Below are 21,185 nucleotides of genomic sequence, written 5' to 3'. Positions count from 1 at the left end.
CGTCACGAACAAGCGCTGAGGCCTTCCTTTGAGTTGGTGTTGCTAGTACACACACTTCATGGACAGTACTTGGTCCCCAGGAACACGTACCAGCATTGCATGCGTTTCTTTCAGTGTCTTGCCAATCTTAAAACGAAACTTTAAATTGATCCTTTGCTCGTTCATTGTTCTGTTCTCAGTTCAGAACCAACGCACTAAACAAGCACTTTGTCCAAACGGTCTAACACGGAAGACACACATACTCAAGTGAACTACGTCGGGGACAGGTCGTCAGCAACGGCCACTACGCAGATGCGGCGTTGTGAGTCGCCGGCGTCGCCTGTTCGACCGTTCTGACTTCATTCACCGAACTTTACTGTCAGTGGTAGTACATACTAACACACACATACGTACATACATATGCACGCACATACATATACAGCTTCGTCATAAACAGTCTGATAATCTGGTAAGGGTGTTACAGAGTAAGTCATGGTGAGACATAATTGCTAAGAAAAATTAATTCGATACATTGCGCCGTTTCTGCGTTAATCAGCATTAAAGTTAGCCCATCAGGGCATTGCGCGCACAAATTCAAACAGCCTGCCAGATACAATTCATATCAATTGTTCTCAAGCCTAGATAACAGCGCACGACACTGCTCAGCCTTTGGCTCGGGTTCGATCCTTACTAACGCCCTGTGTCAAATGGTTCAAATGGCTCTGAGCACTATGGGACTCAACTGCTGTGGTCATAAGTCCCCTAGAACTTAGAACTACTTAAACCTAACTAACCTAAGGACAGCACACAACACCCAGCCATCACGAGGCAGAGAAAATCCCTGACCCCGCCGGGAATCGAACCCGGGAACCCGGGCGTGGGAAGCGAGAACGCTACCGCACGACCACGAGATGCGGGCTAACGCCCTGTGTCCAGTTTCTGTATCGTTGTCTTGTACGGTTTTAGAAAACCAAACGACGTACACGTTTGTCGACACCTTCTCTGGTGAGTCGCTTTAATTTGTTGATTGGCTAATTTCAGTGCCAGTTAACTTGGAAGCGGCACAACGAATCGAATTTTTTTCTTAACAGTAATCCTCACAAGGGAACCTCCCCATCGCACCCCCCTCAGATGTAGTTATAAGTTGGCACAGTGGATAGGCCTTGAAAAACTGAAAACAAATCAATCGAGAAAACAGGAAGAAGTTGTGTGGAACTATGAAAAAATAAGCGCAAGATAGGCAACATCAAGGGGAATGTGAGCTCAGGAGCGCCGTGGTCCCGTGGTTAGCGTGAGCAGCTGCGGAACGCGAAGTCCTTCCTTCAAGTCTTCCCTCGAGCGAAAAGTTTACTTTCTTTATTTTCACAAAGCTATGATCTGTCCATTCGTTCATTGACGTCTCTGTTCACTGTAATAAGTTTAGTGTTTATGTTTTGCGACCGCACCGCAAAACCGTGCGGTTAGTAGACGAAAGGACGTGCCTCTCCAATGGGAACCGAAAACATTTGATCGCAAGGTCATAGGTCAACCGATTCCTCCACAGTAAAACACGTCTGATATATTCTATACGACACTGGTGGCAGCATGTGCGTCACATGACAGGAATATGTTGTCGACCCACCTAACTTGTACACTTGGCGAATGGCTAAAAAGATTCTCCTACCTTGCCCGATTTAGGTTTTCTTGTGGATGTGATAATCACTCCGAAAAAAGTGACGAAAACATAAGAGTTTGTCACATAAACTGCAACAAATGAATGCAAGTTTCACAGTCGCACAGTTTTTTCCCTGTGCTCTGTCAAAGCATATGGTTTTAACGTTTTCAAATTTTTCCGTTTAGGTGTAGCGTCCCCCATACTACGGCGCAGTTACCTCGCATCGGATGGACAGATAATAATTGTCTGAAAACAAAAAATTAAACTTTTCAATCGAGGGAAGACTTCAACCTAGGACCTCTCATTCCGCAGCTGCTCACGCTAACCACGGGACCATGGCGCTCCTGAGCTCGCACTATCCTTCTATCCTTGATACTGCCTATCTTGCGCATGGACTACTCAGTTTGTATATTTTGCTTATTTTTTTCGTAGTTCCACAAAACTTCTTCCTGTTTTCTCGATTGATCTGTGTTCAATTTTTCAAGGCCTATCCACTGTGCCAACTTATAACTAAATCTGACGAGGGTGCGATGGGGAGGTTTCCTTGTCAGTACAACCTATCCTGAAACGCCCTTACAAGATTTTCAAACTGTTTCTGAGTGCCCTGTATACATAGACATTCATATGTATTTACATATACAAATACATACATACATACATACATACATACATACAGCTACATAATACACATACACCACGCGTACATACATATATACATACATGCAGACATATACGCAGTAAACATTAATAAAACCAACAAACTGCAGGGACGGTTTTCTGACTGGAAATGGAGGAAAAAAGGTCCTATGAACATGTTTCCGGAAATGGACGGTATTCATGCCAGCACAGAGCAGCATCCCATCCACACCACAACAGGTGTTCGAAGTGGCCCCCGTGGAATGTAAAGCACGCGGTTGTCATGCAGGGTACTCGTAATCATACTTTGCCTTACACGATGTTGGCGGGCCATTTGCCTGGGTCTTGTACTAGGGTTTTTCGCAATATCCTGTAGAATCCGGTCCTCCAAATCTGGTGTACGCACGGCCCGCCGCCTCCCTGCACCTTCGTCTGTCTGGAAGGACCCATGATTACACAGACGCCAGTAAAGGGCTTGAAATGTAGTGTGATGTGGTTGGTGTCTGGTGAAGATACTTCTTTTGGTATAGCCGTGCTGTCGTTCGACCGATTTCATATGCTTGGCCGTACACAGACATCATCTCGGCTTGTTCCCGACACAAATACCGTACCATTCTGGTGCTTACAGTACGCTGCGTGAATCGCACAGCCTGTAACACACAAGGAACACATGACACACGGTCGGAGAAACTTTCATTCGTCAGCTCATCTACCGTCTATCGTGGCAATGATGCACTGTCGAACAAATGTTCGTCGGACCTTTTTTCCTCCATTTCCAGCCATGAATCCGTCCCTGTAGTTTGTCAAAAAAATGGTTCAAATGGCTCTGAGCACTATGGGACTTAACATCTATGGTCATCAGTCCCCTAGAACTTAGAACTACTTAAACCTAACTAACCTAAGGACTTCACACAACACCCAGTCATCACGAGGCAGAGAAAATCCCTGACGCCGCCGGGAATCGAACCCGGGAACCCGGGCGCGAGAAGCGAGAACGCTACCGCACTGTAGTTGCCGGTTTTATTTATGTTCACCCTGTACATAGATATAAATCTATACAAACGAATATGTAAAGAGATCAATATTCACTGCTAGCTGATCCGTTTTTGTATTGGTATATAATAATCGTCACACCAAATGACTGCGTATGTAACGACAATGCCGTGATTCCTGCTTGTACTTGCTAAGTGGTGTACTCGCCCTCCTTTCTGCGCTGATATAGTCCACTCGTACCCGACAACAGACTCAAGTGACGAGCTTTCTATTAGATGGGCAGCGGGAGAGACTAACGAGTCGAGTCTCTGAGTGTACGGAGACGGAGATTACGGAAGAGACGCCATAGGACACGCTCAGTGATCTCTATACAACCTGGATGTTGAACTTCAGCTATCTGATCGTGCCGGCCATAGATGCTCATATTTCGTTCCTTGCCAAACTACAACATGACTGCTAGGAACTGTCACTAGAATACGAAAAGAAAATACATTTCAATTCCGCTCCCTCATCAGCCTATTACATCATAAAGTTCAACACAAGAAATCAGTCTGCAATTCCTTGTCACATGCAGAACTATGGAAATTTGTTTGCCAAACTACAATATGGCGGACGATGCAAAGCACGTGTATTTGCAGACACGCTGCAGTTCTACACTCAGAGACCAGACGTCTACATCCAGATGGTATAGAGATCACTGGACACGCTGAGCGAATATTCAGAATTTATTTCTGATTTCTAGCTACTACCAGTTCACTATCTTCAGTATATCCATAATGATCTCCCGTGGGACAAAAAACCTGTGACCATTCTTGGTGCCCTTCTTTGTAAACGTCCAATGTTCCCTGTTAGTCTTATTCCCTATGAGTCCCACACACGGGAGAAATGTTGTATAATGGGTCACAGAAGTGTTTTGCAACCACCTTTTGTAGTAACTGCATCATCTGCGAAAATTGTGAGGTTATTATTAACATTGTCTGCCAGGCCGTTAAAATAACGTCGGAAGCTCCATGAGACTTTTAACATAAAATAAGAAGGTAGCAACCTAAGAAGGCTGCAACCAATTGTAGGAAGAGCTGGAGAATGTCAATGGTTTGTGCAGGGACTGGCAATGGACTCAGAATGTAAATAAATGGAACATTCTGCGCCTAAATAAGCAGAGAAATCGTTACTCTTCAATTACGGAGACGATCATTCTTCCCACATGTAAATCGCCTGTAGATGTAGTTGCAGATGCAGATTGATTCCAGTTCTGACTCACTGATTCTAAAATGGTAGAATACCTTTTTTAGTTTTGTGAATATTTACAGCAAATCGATCCATCTGTGGAGCACTGTGAAATTAATCAAGGTCTGACTGAATATTTCTGCATCTGCTGTCCAGATAATTCTGCATTAGAGATAAGGCCGGTATTACACTATCGAATTTCTTTATCAAATATCTTTGTCAAAGATATTTGATGGTGTAATAGGGAACTTTGTCAAATGTCGTCCAATATTTGATCAAATCTAGGGCCTCACTGTAGATTTGATCAAAGAAGTCGCTTGTATTCTGTTCACTGCAATGTGACATGTTACCGCATGGAGCGCTAGCATTGCTGCAGCATTCTGTCGTCTGTAGTGTTTTTATCAACATTGCCGGTAAATACAATTGGTGTGTGCCGACAACTACAAAATTAATAGAGATGTATGAAGCTGATGAGGCGCTTTACAACATAAGGCTCCCTGAATACCAAAATAGATTAAGAAGATTGGAGACCTGACCTGACCTAACCTAACCTAACATAACCCTCTCCTGTAGCAAGGAATCGGAGTGTTACAGTGAGCCTGTCTTCTGCAGATGTAGCAGTTCTTAAGTGAATATTGTGCTTTGTGATATGAGGATACACTTCACTGAGCACATACAGAGACGTATGCTCATCCATTCTTAAGTAATTGATGTACGACGTGCTCCATTATAAGCTCATGTAACAAGTTTTGTTGAATGCTTTTATCGTGTCGGCGTAAAACCCACGGCTTCACCCAGATTAGATTAGTTTTTCGTTCCATAGGAGATCCTTGTGCATGTGGAACATGTCAATTTTCTTAAGCTGAAATAACAATACTAATAGGATGAATATATACATCATTCGTTTCTATTAAAGATTTCGTCAACGGAGCAGAAGGAGTTGGCCACTAGTTAAGTCTTTCAGGCTCCTTTTAAACTGATCTTTATTATTAACTAAATTTTTTGTTTGCTGGCAAATTATTGAAGATGACTGTTCCTGAGTAGTGGACCCCATTTTGAACTAAGGTTAGTGCTTTTAAGTCCTTGTGCAGATCGTTTTTTGTTCCTGGTATTGTACGTATGAACTGAGTTATTTGTTGGAAAAAGAGATATATTGTTTAGAACAAATTTCATTAAGGAGTAAATATACTGAAAGGCAGTAGTTAGTATACCCAGTTCTTTGAAGAGGTTTCTACAGGACGTCCGTGAATTAACTCCACAAATAATACGTATTACACGCTTTCGGACTCTGAAAACTTTTGTTTGATTTGAAGAGTTACCCCAAAATATTATACCATATGACATTATGGAAAGAAAGTAGGCAAAGTATGCAAGCTTTTTCATTTTTATGTCGCCTATGTCTGCTAACACTCGAATTGCAAATACAGATTCGTTAAGGTGTTTCTGCAGTTATGTGGTGTCTCCTCCCAACTGAGTTTATTATCAAGTTGTAATCCCAGGAATTTAAGACATTCAAGCTCGTATGTATGGTTCCTTTTTTCCCCCCACTTCTCTTCCGCATGTGCACACAATGCAATTGTGGTACATCCAACTGCTGCGGTTAATAACGAGTTGTTGTTGTCAGCCATCTTGAACTTTGACGAAAAATATGATGACAGTGTAATACCCCTTCTAGCGCTACGTCAAAGATCTTTGTCAAATATATTTGACGGAATATTTGATCACATCTTTGATTAAATCTTTGACAAAGACATTTGATAGTGTAATACCGGCCTAACTGAATCATCTGTAACAATCTGAGGTTGCTATCAATATTTTGTGCCAGCTCATTGTTGTAGAACATGAGCTGCAGTTTACTGGGGCACAGCTGAAGCTACTTCTTCATGTCTCGGTCGGGCCACGGCCCGTGGTCTGCGTAGTTGAATGGCACCCGGCGGGTCGTTGCCTTTATTACAGTGACAACAATCGTCACGGGAGGGCCGCCGTGAGCGGTAAGGATGATCCATATTTCAGAGGCAAGACGTGACGGGCGGTGCGCGGCGGCGGCCGCCAGGGGCGCAGGCGTCGCCCCTTATGGATCCCGCGTGCGCGCTCGCCGCGTCGCCAGTTGCGCGCTAGCAGTCGCAGCGTTCGGGTCGGTCAGGATGGCCGACTCGGACCCCGACGACGACGACGACTACAGCGTCGTCGTGCTGCAGCAGCCCAGCACGTCCGCGGCGCCGCCGCCGCCTCCCATCGTCTACCGCGCCAAGAAGAAGAAGGAAGCGAGCATGGAAGAGGTGGCAGAGGAGCCCGACTTGTCCGAAGTAGCAGAAGAGTTCTTGCACGTCGACGACCCTCCACCGCCGCCGGTCCGGAAGAAAAAGAAAACCGTCACCTTCCACAACTGCACTAATCTCGCCTCAGAGCGACGAATCACAACTGGTAAGTAGCGCATCCTATTGGCAGCTTAGCGCTCGCGCTTTTCTGTTGCTTCTTGTAATATGTCGTACTATTTGAAAATGTATTTTAGTTACAATGTGATGATTGTAGTACGAAGTTTACGGTCATTTATTCGCCCAAACTTGTTAACTCCTCTCATTGTTACATATTCTCGACATTGATGTTGGTAGCAAACAATACAATCAGAAAAAAATATTTGCTATAGTTTGTGGTTGTTGTAATATTGTGTCAAATGACTACCAGCTGAGGCACCAAGTACCACAATCAAACCATCCTCCACTCTAAAACATCACAGAGTACAGTCAGTATACTCTTTTGGAAACATTTATGAAATATATTTGTATATGGTAACTCAAGTATGGTACTAAGTCTAAGCCTAAAGTATAGACAGCCCATTAAGTGTGGTTTGCATTAGTTAATATCGCTTACCAAAATAGTTATCTTTATGCCAATATCTAAAAGAAGTCAATGGTGTTCGTTAAACAAATGCAAATTTCCACCAGATGTGACAAGGTATTGTCCATAATGATGCTATTGTTATGCACAGTATCTACATGATTAGAAGTATTCGCGATTATGTCGATGTTTCATACAAAAACGCAACGTGTGCAAACGATCCACGAAAACGCAACAATTTATATGTCTTTCCCGCCCTTCATGTTTCATTGCAATGGGGATAGGTTCGTTCACTAGGTTATTTTTTTTCTTTTTTGTTACCTCCTAACATTCCATGTTTTTCGCTATGTTTTACTTTGTATGTACCTATTAAATTGTAACCGTTAAAAAAAAAAAAAAAAAAAAAAAAAAAAAGGGAACTCTATACAAAGCGGCTCCCTTGTCATATCAGGCGGCAGTTTGCGTCTCATTGTCAGTCTAACATAAACAGAATGTAAATATGTATGATCGGGGATCAGCTCCTTCTGTCTAGTATTTGCTCACTGTGCCCGTCATATTGCAACACCTTAGAGATAGTTAAGACACTGGCAGAGGAGCTTCAAAACCCCGTACAAGCATTCAGGTTTAGTTTTTTAGAATAAGTCAATTAAGTCAAATACCAAGATGGTTCATTTGATTGGGTAATGAGCAATTTCCTTCCTCTTCCTTGTACAACGCAGACTTGTGCTCCGTTTGCAGTGACAATGCTGACGACCTTCCTGCTTTTCCTATAGGAGGTTTTCCAGGAGGAGACGTTCGTCTGATAAAAATGTGTTCTACATATATACAGATATTTAAATCTCAGTAGTGGCAACGATTCAAGTGATGGTAAATTGACAGATAGCGTCTTAATAGCTGTTGTTATAAAAGGTGATTAAGTTCATTGCCACCAGCACCATATCCGCTATAAGCAATTTTAAACAAACATATTAGACAAAAAGTTTGTCATCCTCAGGATACATTGGGCTTATAACGTATATCATCGCTTCCAGCCTTGATAATATTCTAATTTCATTGAAGAACCGAGTCCACAAGTTTCTTCAGGAGTATCACACCCAACTGAAGCTACTCACAGGAAATTAGATCACACACAGCTACAAAACTGCGGACCTGAGAGTGAAATTTTTCATCCGCTGCTCTAAATAGACGCAGCCGATTTCTATGGGCCGGCCGCTGCGTCCAAGCGGTTCTAGGAGCTTCAGTCCGGAACCGCGCTGCTGCTACGGTCGCAGGTTCGAATCCTGCGTCCGGCATGGATGTGTGTGATGTCCTTAGGTCAGTTAGATTTCAGTAGTTCTAAGTTCTAGGGGACTGATGACCTCAGATGTTAAGTCCCATAGTGCTCAGAGCCATTTGAACCATTTTTTTGAAAACCGAGCTGCAAGAAAAACACCGGCGATTGGACCGCAAAAAAGTCCTTTTCCATCACGACAATGCACCAGCACACACCTCAGCAGTTGTGGTCCCAAAATTAATGGAAATAGGATTCGAACTCATTTCACATCCCCCCTATTCTCCAGACTTGGCCCCTCAGACTGCTATTTGTTCCACGATTTGAAGAAGTGGCTAGTGGGACAAGGATTTTATTCAAACGAGGAGGTGATTGCAGCAACTAATAGCTATTTTGCAGACTTGGACAATTTCTATTACTCGTAAGGGATCAACAAATTAGAACAGTGTTGGACGAAGTGTATAAATCTAAAAGGAGTGCTTAGAGCCATTGGAACCATTTCATTTCTATGGGATTAAGCACCGCTGATTTAACAGGTCTGTCGAGATCCGATAGAATGCCTCAATGTCTGTCAAATCAGAAACGTGTTGTCATCTTGGAAGATGCATGTCCACAGCATACTCATCATGAAGGTTTAGAAGAAAGAGCAACACTTGGTCACCGAGAATATCGAAATCTAAGTTCAGGTAATCTGAAGAGTCTAACTGACTCATTGAATGAACAACAACCCCAAAACAACACAGAGCCATCTCCGATTTGAAACAAACTTCCAAAACATTTCGTGTTAAACGCCTCATTGGGCCCGTTGGTGACGCGTCACCATGGATCGTTTGATAATCGCGACTCATCGAACCACATTATACCGCTCTAATCGGTTGCTATCTACTTTGTGTTTTTTGCCTACTAAAGACGTGCTGCTTTGCGTGGCACTGTGAGCCGTAGTCTTTTGGTAGATCGCGACTCCTAATGATCAATGCGTAAATTTCTTTTCACCATGTTTGGTTACGACGTATCTGCATTCACTGACAGAGGTACTTCTGTTTGGTTTTAAACCGATTGTTACTGAAAGTTTCTGGCAGGTTGAAACTGTTTTCCGGTCCAGGATTCGAAACCGTAACCTTTTCCTTTCGCTAGCAAAAGCTATGCATACTGAGCTATTTACGCACGACTTATTTACGGGCGAAGCAAAGGTTTCCATTTTTTGTAGTGGTTCGGACGAGTCTCACCCGACTAGGAAGTTTCAAACCAGCGCTCTCTCAGCTCTAGAGTCAAAAATGGAACCGAGAGAGATGGCGCAGTGGCAAGCTCACTGGGCTCGCATTCGGGAGGACGACGGTTCAACCCCGCGTCCGGCCATCCTGATTTAGGTTTTCCGTGATTTCCCTAAATCGCTCCAGGCAAATTGCCGGGATGGGTCCTTCGATAGGGTACGTCCGACTTCCTACCCCGTCCGATGAGACCGATGACCTCGCTGTCTGTTCTTCTCCTCCACACAACCCAACCCCAACTCAAAATGGTTCTGGAACTAATTCCTAGACTGCGGCTGAGCCATTTCTCCACTTTGTCGTCTCATTCCCGAGTGCCAGTCCCGTAAGGTATGCCGGAGGACTTCTGCGACGTATGGGAAGTAGGAGTTTATGTACTGGCGGAAGTAAAAGATAAGGTGGGTCGTGAGTCGAGCTCGATCGCTACAGCATTTGGCCGGGTAAGGCCTTTTCCAGGGTCGAGTCCCATTCCGACACTAAGTTTTTACCTGCCAGGAAACTTCAGATCAGCGCCTACTTCACTCGAGAATGAAAATTCATTTTGGAAATCGATGGTCATTGACAGCGAGTTACACTCTTCTGAGGTGGCTGTCGGTTAGATCCCTTGTTACATGGTTGCGGGTGGTTCACTTTTCCTGGGAGACACATTGGATTGTCTGCGTAGATATACTAACACATCGGGCAACTTCGTTTGCTGTTTCGGCACGGGCACGTATAAGTTCGACAACTCATTTATCCTATTCTGTCACGTCACCACACCGACACATCTTACTGCATCGAATCTACACAATCATAATGTACATACACTATGTAATCAAAAGTATCTGGACACCTGGCTGAAAAAGACTTACAAGTTCTTAGCACCCTCCATCGGTAATGCTCGAATTCAATATGGTGTTCGCCCACCCTTGGCCTTGATGAAAGCTTCCACTCTCGCACGCATACGTTCAATCAGGGGCTGGAAGGTTTCGTGGGGAATGGCAGCGCATTCTTCACGGAGTGTTGCGCTGAGGAGAGGTATCGATGTTGGTCGGTGAGGCCTGGCACGAAGTCGGCGCTCCAAAACATCCCACAGGTGTTCTATAGGATTCAGGTCAGGCCAGTCAATTTCAGGGATGTTATTGTGGTGTAACCAGTCCGCCACAGGCCGTGGATGCAATCGCCATCCCCGAATTGCTCTTCAACAATGGGAAGCAAGAAGGTGCTTAAAACATCAATGTTGCCCTGTGCTCTGATAATAACACGCAAACCAACAAGAGGTGCAAGCCCCCTCCATGAAAAACACGACCACGCAATAACACCACCACCTCCGAATTTTACTGTTGGCACTACACACGTTGGCAGATGACGTTCACCGGGCATTCGCCATACCCACACCATACCATCGGATCGCCACATCGTGTACCGTGATTCGTCAATCCACACAATGGTTTTCCACTGTTCAATCGTCCAATGTTTACGCTCCTTACACCAAGCGAGGCGTCGTTTGGTATTTATCAGCGTGATGTGTGGCTTATGAGCAGTCGCTCGACCATGAAATCCAAGTTTTCTCATCTCCCGCCTAACTGTACTTGCAGTGCACACTGATGGAGTTTGGAATTCCTGTGTGATGGTCTGGATAGATGTCTGCCTATTACACATTCCGAACCTCTTCAACTGTCGGCGGTATCTGTCAGTCAACAGACGACGTCGGCCTGTACGCTTCTGTGCCGTACGTGTCTCTTCACGTTTCCGCGTCATTACCACATCGGAATCAGTGGAACTCGGGATGTTTAGGAGTGTGGAAATCTCGCGTACAGATGTATGACATAAGTGACGCCCAATCACATGACCGCGTTTGAAGTCCGTGAGTTCCGTGGAGCACCCCATTCTGCTCTCTCACGATGTCTAATGACTACTGAGGTCGCTGATTTGGACTACGTGGCAGTAGGTGCAGCACAGTGCACCTAATATGAAAAACGTATGTTTTTTGTGCTGTCCGGATACTTTTGATCACATAGTCTATACACTACTTTACCACAGTGAGTTTCGTCAGCGGTAGAGAGTGATATGACCGCCTTGAAACAGTTTTACATCATCTACATTGTTTGAAAACGACAAATGTATTCTTTCATGACGGTTACCAGTGTCTTGTCGTCGCGTGTACTGATTGTAGGGAACGTTTGGGAATACAAAATATGTTTATATTGCATTTTCTCATAGGATTAGTCTATGATATCGCTTCTTATCGTAAGTGAATTGCATCCTGATAAACTCTGTGTGTACTATACAGGATTATTTTCCATCGGTGTGGAAGGTATCAGACAGCCACAAGTACGGTTTGGCATTGTCTACTCGATCCTGTCGGCCACGCGCCGTTTTCTGAGAAACAGCCTAGTGGCAGTCCCACACCAAGATAGTGCGTAAAAAAATATGTGGGCGGATTATTAATTATTATATGTGCCTTACATCATTCAATTATGGGGGTAGTCTAGAGTAATATGAAATATAGAAATAAATACTTCAACAGTCAAGGTCGCTAATTATACTTTTATTTTTGATGACACGTTCGGCAAATGTAAGTTGCGATCATCGGATCGTATGTAGATACATCTCAATACATCTCCATCAAATGTACAACATATCATGTCAAGTCCGTGACATGTCATTCCAGGAACATAAAGAAACTGATACTTCGACATGTTAATAATAAAACAAGATTTGCACAAAAAGGTATGATGCACATTGCACCGGCTGCACAAGCTCATATTCACAACTTCTGTTGCGTGATTATGTGCTTGGGCAGCCGGTGCAATGTGCATAATATTTTACGTAAATCTTGTTTTATTATTGACATGATGATCCATCACCTTCTTCATGTTCCTGGAACGACGTGTCACGAATTGACACTATATACAGGGTGGTCGGAAATCCCCGTTACAGACTACAAGGACTTGTAGAGGGGAGTGAGTACATCGTATTTTGAATAGGAACCCATGTCCGGAAACGTCATCGAACGAGACTACAGAGCGTCAAAGTTATAGGCGGGGTCGTCTGTAAATGTACGTATACACGGGGTGATTCCGTGATGATGTTACAGACTTTCTAGGATGATGGAGGACGATAAATGTATAAATTTGAAGTAAGGATCCCTGTACCGGAAACAAACGAGTCGAAAGTTATAAACGAAAACCGTTCTGATACCTCTGACAGATGTGTTGCGAGGAGTGTAGGGTTGGTAACTTTCAGTGGTGATAGTGTGGGCAAAAAACGAGAAAAAATATCCAATAAACGTGGGCTCTAAAGTCCGTACCTTAACAGCCACGAACACATGCTCAATAGAGATGTGTTTCACATCAGCGAAGATGAACGAATGGTCATAGCTCCTCAGGTATGCAATTTAGAGCCCACGTTTATTGGACATTTTTTCTCGTTTTTGTCCACACTACCACCACTGAAAGTTACCAGCCCTACACTCTTCGCAACACAAGAACCGGTACATGTATTTAACTGTCAGTGGTATCATAACGGTTTTCGTTTATAACTTTCGACTCGTTCGTTTACGGTACAAGGATCCTCACTTCAAATTAATACATTTATCGTTCTACATCATTCTAGAAAGCCTGTAACATCATCACGGAATCACCCCGTGTATACGTACATTTACAGACCCCCGCGCCTATAACTTTGACGCTCTGTAGTCTCGTTGGATGATGTTTCCGGACATGGGTTCCTATTCAAAATACGACGTAGACTACTCATTCCCCTCTAGAAGTCTGTAACGGGAATTTCCGACCACCCTGTATAGTACCTGGAGATTTATTGGGGTGTATTTGCATACGATCCGATGATTGCAACTCACATTTGCCGAAATCGCTCATCAAAAATAAAATTATAGTTACCGATCTTGGCAGTTGAAATTTTTTACTTCTGTATTTCGTATTAATTATTGTCTCCCTCTCTGTTAGAACTGCAGTACGGGCGCATATATGCAAGTGCAGACATGTGGCGAACACGGGGATGGCCAGTGTACTGTATTCCTTTAGACACGGAAAGAGACATTACATCCTCAGCCCTTCGAAATCTACGTGATCCTGGTGCATGTGACTTGTGAATAAAAACGCATATTACATCCCGTTAACTCATATGGCTACGAGTCATTTGATTTTACCAGGCCTAAATTTCGGGTCAGAAGCCTGTATGCTAGTGTTACCGTTTCAGTTTGCTATTAAGACTTCCCGTATAATATGAACTACAAATCCCACAATGTCCTGCGTTTAGTAATGAAATGACACAATTTCAGAGACCTTTCTGGTCTCATACAGATTTGATTTTATGTGTGTAGACTGATGCGGCGAGTGAAAATTTTGTACCGAAGCCGTGAATCGAACCCAGGTCTCCTGCTTACTAGGAAGATGCGTTAGCCACTACAAATTTGCACTCGCCTCTTCAGTCTATATACATAAAATGGTATTGGTGTGAGACAGGAAAGTCTCTCAAATTGTGCCATTTCCTTTGTATAAGTACCTGCACGTGGGTTTCAGGCTGGATCCTCCATTTATGTTCAATACTGAGGTGCTACACCACAACTTGGAGAGCTTCGGCATTTCTATTCGTGTAAGGAGGAATTTAAAAGAGATTGGGGCGGCAGGGAGAATTTGGATCGAGAAGGGAGGCGTGCCAGGGTAATCCGTGCAGTATATCGACCGCTGTGCCACGGTGCCTTAGTGGCTAACACACCTGCCTAATATGCAGGAACACGGTTTCGATTGCGGCCTTTTTACAAAATTTCTCTCGCCACTTCAGTCTATATACATAAAATGCTATGTTTATTGTTTGGCGTATAATCTAGTCCCATATCAGTAATTTCTGAAATCTATTACTATCGTGATATCTTGTCTACATCTATACTCCGCAAACCACCTTACGGTGCATGGCTGAGGTTGCCTATGGTTCCACTGACATTTTCCCTCCGTTCGTGAACGGTACTTGGCAAGAACGGCAGTCAGCGAGCTTCCGTATGAGCTCTATTATCTCTGATATTCTGGTCGTGGCCATTTCGCAAGACATACACTATCAGATCAGAAGTATCCGGGCACCTCTGTGTAATGCGGAACTGATCACTAGATGTGACCCTGGCGCATTAAAAGAAGACGGGTGTTGTGCCTTCAGTAGCGAACAGTAATAGCAGAATGAGTCGGTCAGGAGAAGTGAGTGGCTTCGAACGGGGGATAGTCATCGGCTGTCACACGAGTAACATTTCAACCAGTCCAGAACTGACCAAGTCAAGTGTTGGTGATGTGATTATGAAATGGAAACGCAGAGGGAAAGCCACAGGTAAACCGAGGCGAGACAAACCTCATGTACTGAAGGAGACGACGTCGAGCATAGCGGAGGGTGATTGTAAAAAATCTCACGAAATCAACGGAACGAATCATTCGTGAGTTACAAAGTGATACCAGCTTCGAGCTGGCCCATGATTGTGCGTAGGGAGATAAAACAAAGGGGTACAATGGCGGAGCAGCTTCACAGACGCCACATACTTCAGAATTCAGTACTGAGCAACGATTGTGGTGATGTAAAGAGTGACGCCAATGGATAGGGGAGGACTGGAAACGAGAGATTTGGATTGGTGAATCACGCTATATCCTGTGGCAATCCGAGGGAAGGGTATGGGTTTCGCGCATGCCTGGAGAACGTTATCTGCCATCATATGTAACGCCAAGAGTGAAGTACGAGGAGCTAGTGTTCCAGTGTGAGGGTGTATTCCGTGGTTATGGTCTGGTTGCCTTATTGCAAGTAATAAAACGCTAAATGCGGCGGTATATGGCAGCTTTTACAGCAGTGTGTGCTGCGTCCAGTAGAGGAACAGTTCGGACACTATAACTTGGTGTCAGCATGACACTGCATCATGTTGTGAAGCAGCATCTTCAAAGCTATGATTTGTATTCAGCAATATTTCTGCAATTTACTGGCCTGTCCAGAGCCCGACCTGAACACTGTAGAACGCCCTTCGGATGAATTAGAAAGTCCTCTTCGCTCCAGAGAGACAGTGGTGTCCAACATCATTACCATCCCTGGTTTCGGCTCTTGAGGAATAATGGGATGCCGTTTCTCCACAGACATTCAAGACACCTCATCGAAAGCTTCTCCAGCAGAGTTGAGATCGTCATAAAGGCGAATGGTGGCCACGCCTCATATTAATGTCCACTGTTAGGTGTCCGGGTATTTTGATTACATATTGCATGCGGTAGCAAGTAATATGTTGACAGACACTTCTTCAGACGTATTCTCTCCGAATTTCAGAAAGAACTCTGTCGATACACGATGCCTGTCTTGTAGCGATTGTCTCTGAAATTCGTTCAGCATCTGCATAATGTTACCGCAGCGACTAAAAATCCATGACGAAACGTGCCACTCGTCCTTGTACCTTCTGTATCTCTTCTGTTATTCCTACATCGTAAGGGTCCACACTGATGAACAATACTCAAGTGCCGGCCGCAATGGACGAGCGGTTCTAGGCGCTTCAAAAATATTTTCAAATGTGTGTGAAATCTTATGGGACTTAACTGCTAAGGTCATCAGTCCCTAAACTTACACACTACTTAACCTAAATTATTCTAAGGACAAACACACACACCCGTGCTCGAGGGAGGACTCGAACCTCCGCCGGGACCAGCCGCACAGTCCATAACTGCAGGGCCTTAGACAGCTCGGCTAATCCCGCGCGGCGTACGCGCTTCAGTCTGGAACCGCGGGACCACTACGGTCGCAGGTTCGAATCCTACCTCGGACATGGATCTGTGTGATGTCCTTAGGTTAGTTAGGTTTAAGTAGCTCTAAGTTCTAGGGGACTGATGACCTCAGATCTTAAGTCTCATAGTGCTCAGAGCCATTTGAACCAATGCTCAAGTTCAAAATGGTTCAAATGGCTCTAAGCACTATGGGACTTAACATCTGAGGTCATCAGTGCCCTAGACTTAGAACTAATTAAACCTAACTAACCTAAGGACATCACACACATCCATGCCCGAGGCAGGATTCGAACCTGCGACCGTAGCAGCAGTGCGGTTCCGGACTTAAGCGCTTAGAACCGCTCGGCCACTGCGGCCGGCAATACTCAAGTAAGCACAGCTCCTGCTGAAACTCAGCTTGTCCTTTTCTCACATGATAGCATTCGAACCATGGATGAAGGCCATCAGGCTCGCAGATTTCCGGAAAGTGTTTGACATGGTGTCCCACCGTAGCTTGTCGACGAAGGCAAGAACATGCAGAATTGGTTCCCAGATAAGTGAGAGGCTCGAAAACTTTATAAGCAGTACAACCCCGCACGTTTTCCTTGACAGCGAGTGTTCACCAGAGACAAGAGTATCGTCAGGAGTACTCAAGGGAAGTGGGGAAGGTGTCGTCGTTGAGTGACTGTATTAGGATACGAGACGACTTTCGCAGAAATTCTATTTGGTGGGAATGGCAGCTTGCTGTAAATGAAGTAAAATGTAAATTATGCAGATGAATAGGAAAAATAATCCTGCTATCTTCGAACACAGCACTAGTAATGTACTGCCTGACACAGTAACGTCGATTAAGTATCTAGGGCGTAAAGTTACAAGACTATATGAAATGGAAGGAGTACGTTACGACGGTAGTAGTGAAGGCGAATGGTCGACTTCACTTTATTGGGAAAATTTTAGAAAAGCGTGCTTCATCTGTAAAGGAGTTTGCGTGTAGAACACTAGTGCGGCTCATTCTGGCATACTGCTGGAGTGTTTGGGATCTTCAGCAGGTCGGATCAGAGAAAGCATCGAAGCAATTCAGAGGCGATCTGCTAGATTGCTACGATAGGTTCGATCAACACGCAAGTATTATGAAGTTGCTTCGTGAACACACATGGGAATCGTTGGAGGGAAGACGGCGTTCTCTTCGCAGAGAACTATTGAGAAAATTTAGAGAACCGGCATTTAAAGCAGACAGCAGAACAATTCTACTGTCGCCAACGTACATTTTGCGTAAGGACCACGAGCATAAGAGAAATTAAGGATCGTACGGAGATGTGCAGATGTCGGTTTTCCCTCGTTTCATTTGTGAGTGGAACAGGACAGGAAATGACTGGTAGTGGTACAAGGTACACTCCACCATGCCCCTAGCGGTGGTTTACAGAGTGTGTACGTAGATGTAGATGTAGAATCGATCGAACATGTGTTTTGTAAGCCACTTCTTTCGTGAATGAATTACATTTCCTTAAGACTCGTCTAGTCAGTCGCGTGGGACAGGTGAGACATGAGCGATTTATGATGTTCGATTACCAGGGAGCTGTTGGGGCAGCGGAGAGTATGTAGAACGGTAAACCGAGGGTCGCTGATTAGAGTCCCAATGGATAAACTTACTTTACTAAATGGTTCAAATGGCTCTGAGCACTATGGGACTTAACAGCTGTGGTCATCAGTCACCTAGAACTGAGAACTACTTAAACCTAATTAACCTAAGGATATCACACACATCCATGCCCGAGGCAGGATTCGAACCTGCGACCGTAGCAGTCGCGCGGTTCCGGACTGCGCGCCTAGAACCGCGAGACCACCGCGGCCGGCGGACATCACACACATCCATGCCCGAGGCAGGATTCGAACCTGCGACCGTAGGAGCATCGCGGTTCCGGATTGGAGCGCCTAGAACCGTTTTTCAACAACGGCCGGCGAACTTACTTTACTGACTGTGCAAATAAACCGAATAAATGTTCAATATACAGTATATTTACTAATTTCTCACAAAAGGCCTGAAAAGGAGAATTTGAAATTGCAAAGAGATTTCCATGAAGGGATTGTAAGCCGTGTACGAGAATTATTTGTATGAAATTAGATACTTTTAATATTGTACTGTTTCTGATTTACACCTTCTGGTGTAATATTCATCGTAAAAACACGGGAAGCAGTAATTGTCTCGGCATCTTGCGCACGGAATAAACGCTGCAAATGGTTCTGAGCACCATGGGACTTAACATCTGAGGTCATCAGTCCCCTAGACTTAGAACTACTTAAACCTAACTAACCTAAGGACATCACACGCATCCATGCCCGAGGCAGGATTCGAACCTGCGACCGTAGCAGTTGCGAGGTTCCGGACTGAAGCGCCTAGAACCGCCCGGCCACCGCATATACGCTGCATTTTTGACTGTTACGTAGTTGTTTTAAATTTTGTGTATAAGAAAAAACTTGGTTTACATTCATGAAAGGTTCTTTCTCATCGCGCAGTTCGGCAGCAAACTAATGAAATTAACGGAGTACGAAGTCCCGTACGCTTTAATTACCATCCCTTCTTCTAAAGTTATCGGCAGTCGTAATTTTTTTGTCTTTCCTGTTCATGACTTTTATGAAAATATTAATAAATACAATATATTTAGCATTATTTCGGTTTACTTGCAGTCTAAGTAACGTAAATATTGGAAATAAAAATGTTCCTGTATATGGATTTGAACCCATGTCCTTGCATTACTGTTCTGTACTACTTCCGCCGTGCCAAGCGCTGCTTGGCAAGCATGCCAACACAAAATGGCTCATGCCTGTCCCGACCGACGGCAGAAATGCTATTTCCTTCGAAACGCTAGGCCAACTGGCTCTTCCACTTCTGTTACTTTCATTTTTGACGGATCCATGCATACACCATAAATTTGAACAAAATCGCTGATGACGAACAGGCGCACTCCTCTTGTCAGCCTGGCATCTGTGTTTCCTATAATAACATTATCAGGTCATTCTAGTTTATTTCCCTCACGACTCGTAAGTTTTCTGTGGCAATTACTGTTTGTAGAGAGTTTTCACCAACTGAGTAACCGAATAGTAATGCATTTCTTCCCCTCTTTACGTGTAGTGTGTTACATTTATTTACGGTCAGAGTCAACGGGTTGTTGTTTTATCTACGGTTGAAGGACCGCGGCTTCATAAACGCACCCCGGCGAGAAAAGTGACACAAGTCAGGAAACTGCAATTTTTAGTTTTTGTCACTGCAAGATACGTGTGACTTGCCGCAGCGTGCAAGAAAAAACGTATCTGTATCCCGCAAATTGCCCACTTCATGGCGTTTGTGACAGTTTTGTTGCATGCATGCAGGTATGTGTGAAGGAGGGAAACTGTTTTGACGATAACAGCTATTGTAAATATAGCGACATCTCGTACGTTGCAGCTTACAAGGAAGAAAAAAGGAAGTTCCTGCTCTAAAGAAAGTTCGCATTGAATCCCTTTTCTCGGCGAAAAGTATTCTTACATGGTACAAGCCCATTTATGATTCTATGTTTTCGTAAACTGTGTTCCTTAAATGCAAATTGAAAGGGATCACTGCTGTCAGCTGGAACAGAACATTACGCGGAATCAGCAGCGACGAGTGAGAATGTGTAACCAGACCGGGATCCGAACACGGGATCTGCTGCTTACTAGGCAGGTGCGTTAACCACTGCACCATCCGGGACAGTGTTATCGCAACTGCGCGGACTATCTCGTCACGCCTCACAGCTGATCTACATTCCCACCGAGCGCCAACTAACCGCAAACTCTGTCCATTTTACTCCTGTTCGCTACTCTGACAAGGGGAGGCCACGACGTTTGGAACGCAGATTTACTGTTAACTTCGTACACTCGTAGTACTCCATGAGGCAACAAAATGTGTAAGCAGTAGCGCGTACTTCTCAAGCGTTATTGAGAAAATCGCAAGATAATTTCGATCGTCAAATATATACCTGGGCGTGGCCATTTTTCCTATGAAGCGGCGGCAACTGAGTGGTTAGCGTTTAAGCCCCGTAATCACTGGATCGAGTCCCGTTCGTCTGTTTTTTTTTTTTTTTTTTTTTTATTTTTATTTCAACACAGTCGTTTTCTTTACTATTTATATTACAATTGATATAATGGGGAAAATACGTGTCATCGGATCAACTTCTATTAAATTTACAATGCTATTTGGCAGTCTGCTAATTTTTACTATCACAAATAATTAATATTCATAACTATCGACTAGTAAACGACCAAACGCATAAAGTGATACTGAAAATGTATGCTTGTCCGTGATTTGAGAAATCCCTTATACCTGGAAGGAACCCGAAACGACTTGTTACCTCCAAGTTTTGACCGGCACAGACGGCTTTCGAAAGATGTACAATTAATCGCCACTTTCGACATTACAAGTTGCAGGATGGTATTTTTCGTAGAAACATAAAGTTAAACAGCACCAGCTGTATTGAATAAATGCTATGTTTCCTCATACGCAAAGTCTTTTGACGTTTTCCGTGGAAAAACAAACCTCGTTAACATTTTCAAAAACCTCTCTTTCAGACGATAATTTGGAAGCAAACCATGCATAA

The sequence above is a fragment of the Schistocerca americana genome, chromosome X (genome assembly GCF_021461395.2).
Source record: "Schistocerca americana isolate TAMUIC-IGC-003095 chromosome X, iqSchAmer2.1, whole genome shotgun sequence".
Taxonomy (NCBI): Eukaryota; Metazoa; Arthropoda; class Insecta; order Orthoptera; family Acrididae; genus Schistocerca; species Schistocerca americana.
Note: the sequence above shows the minus strand (reverse complement) of the source record.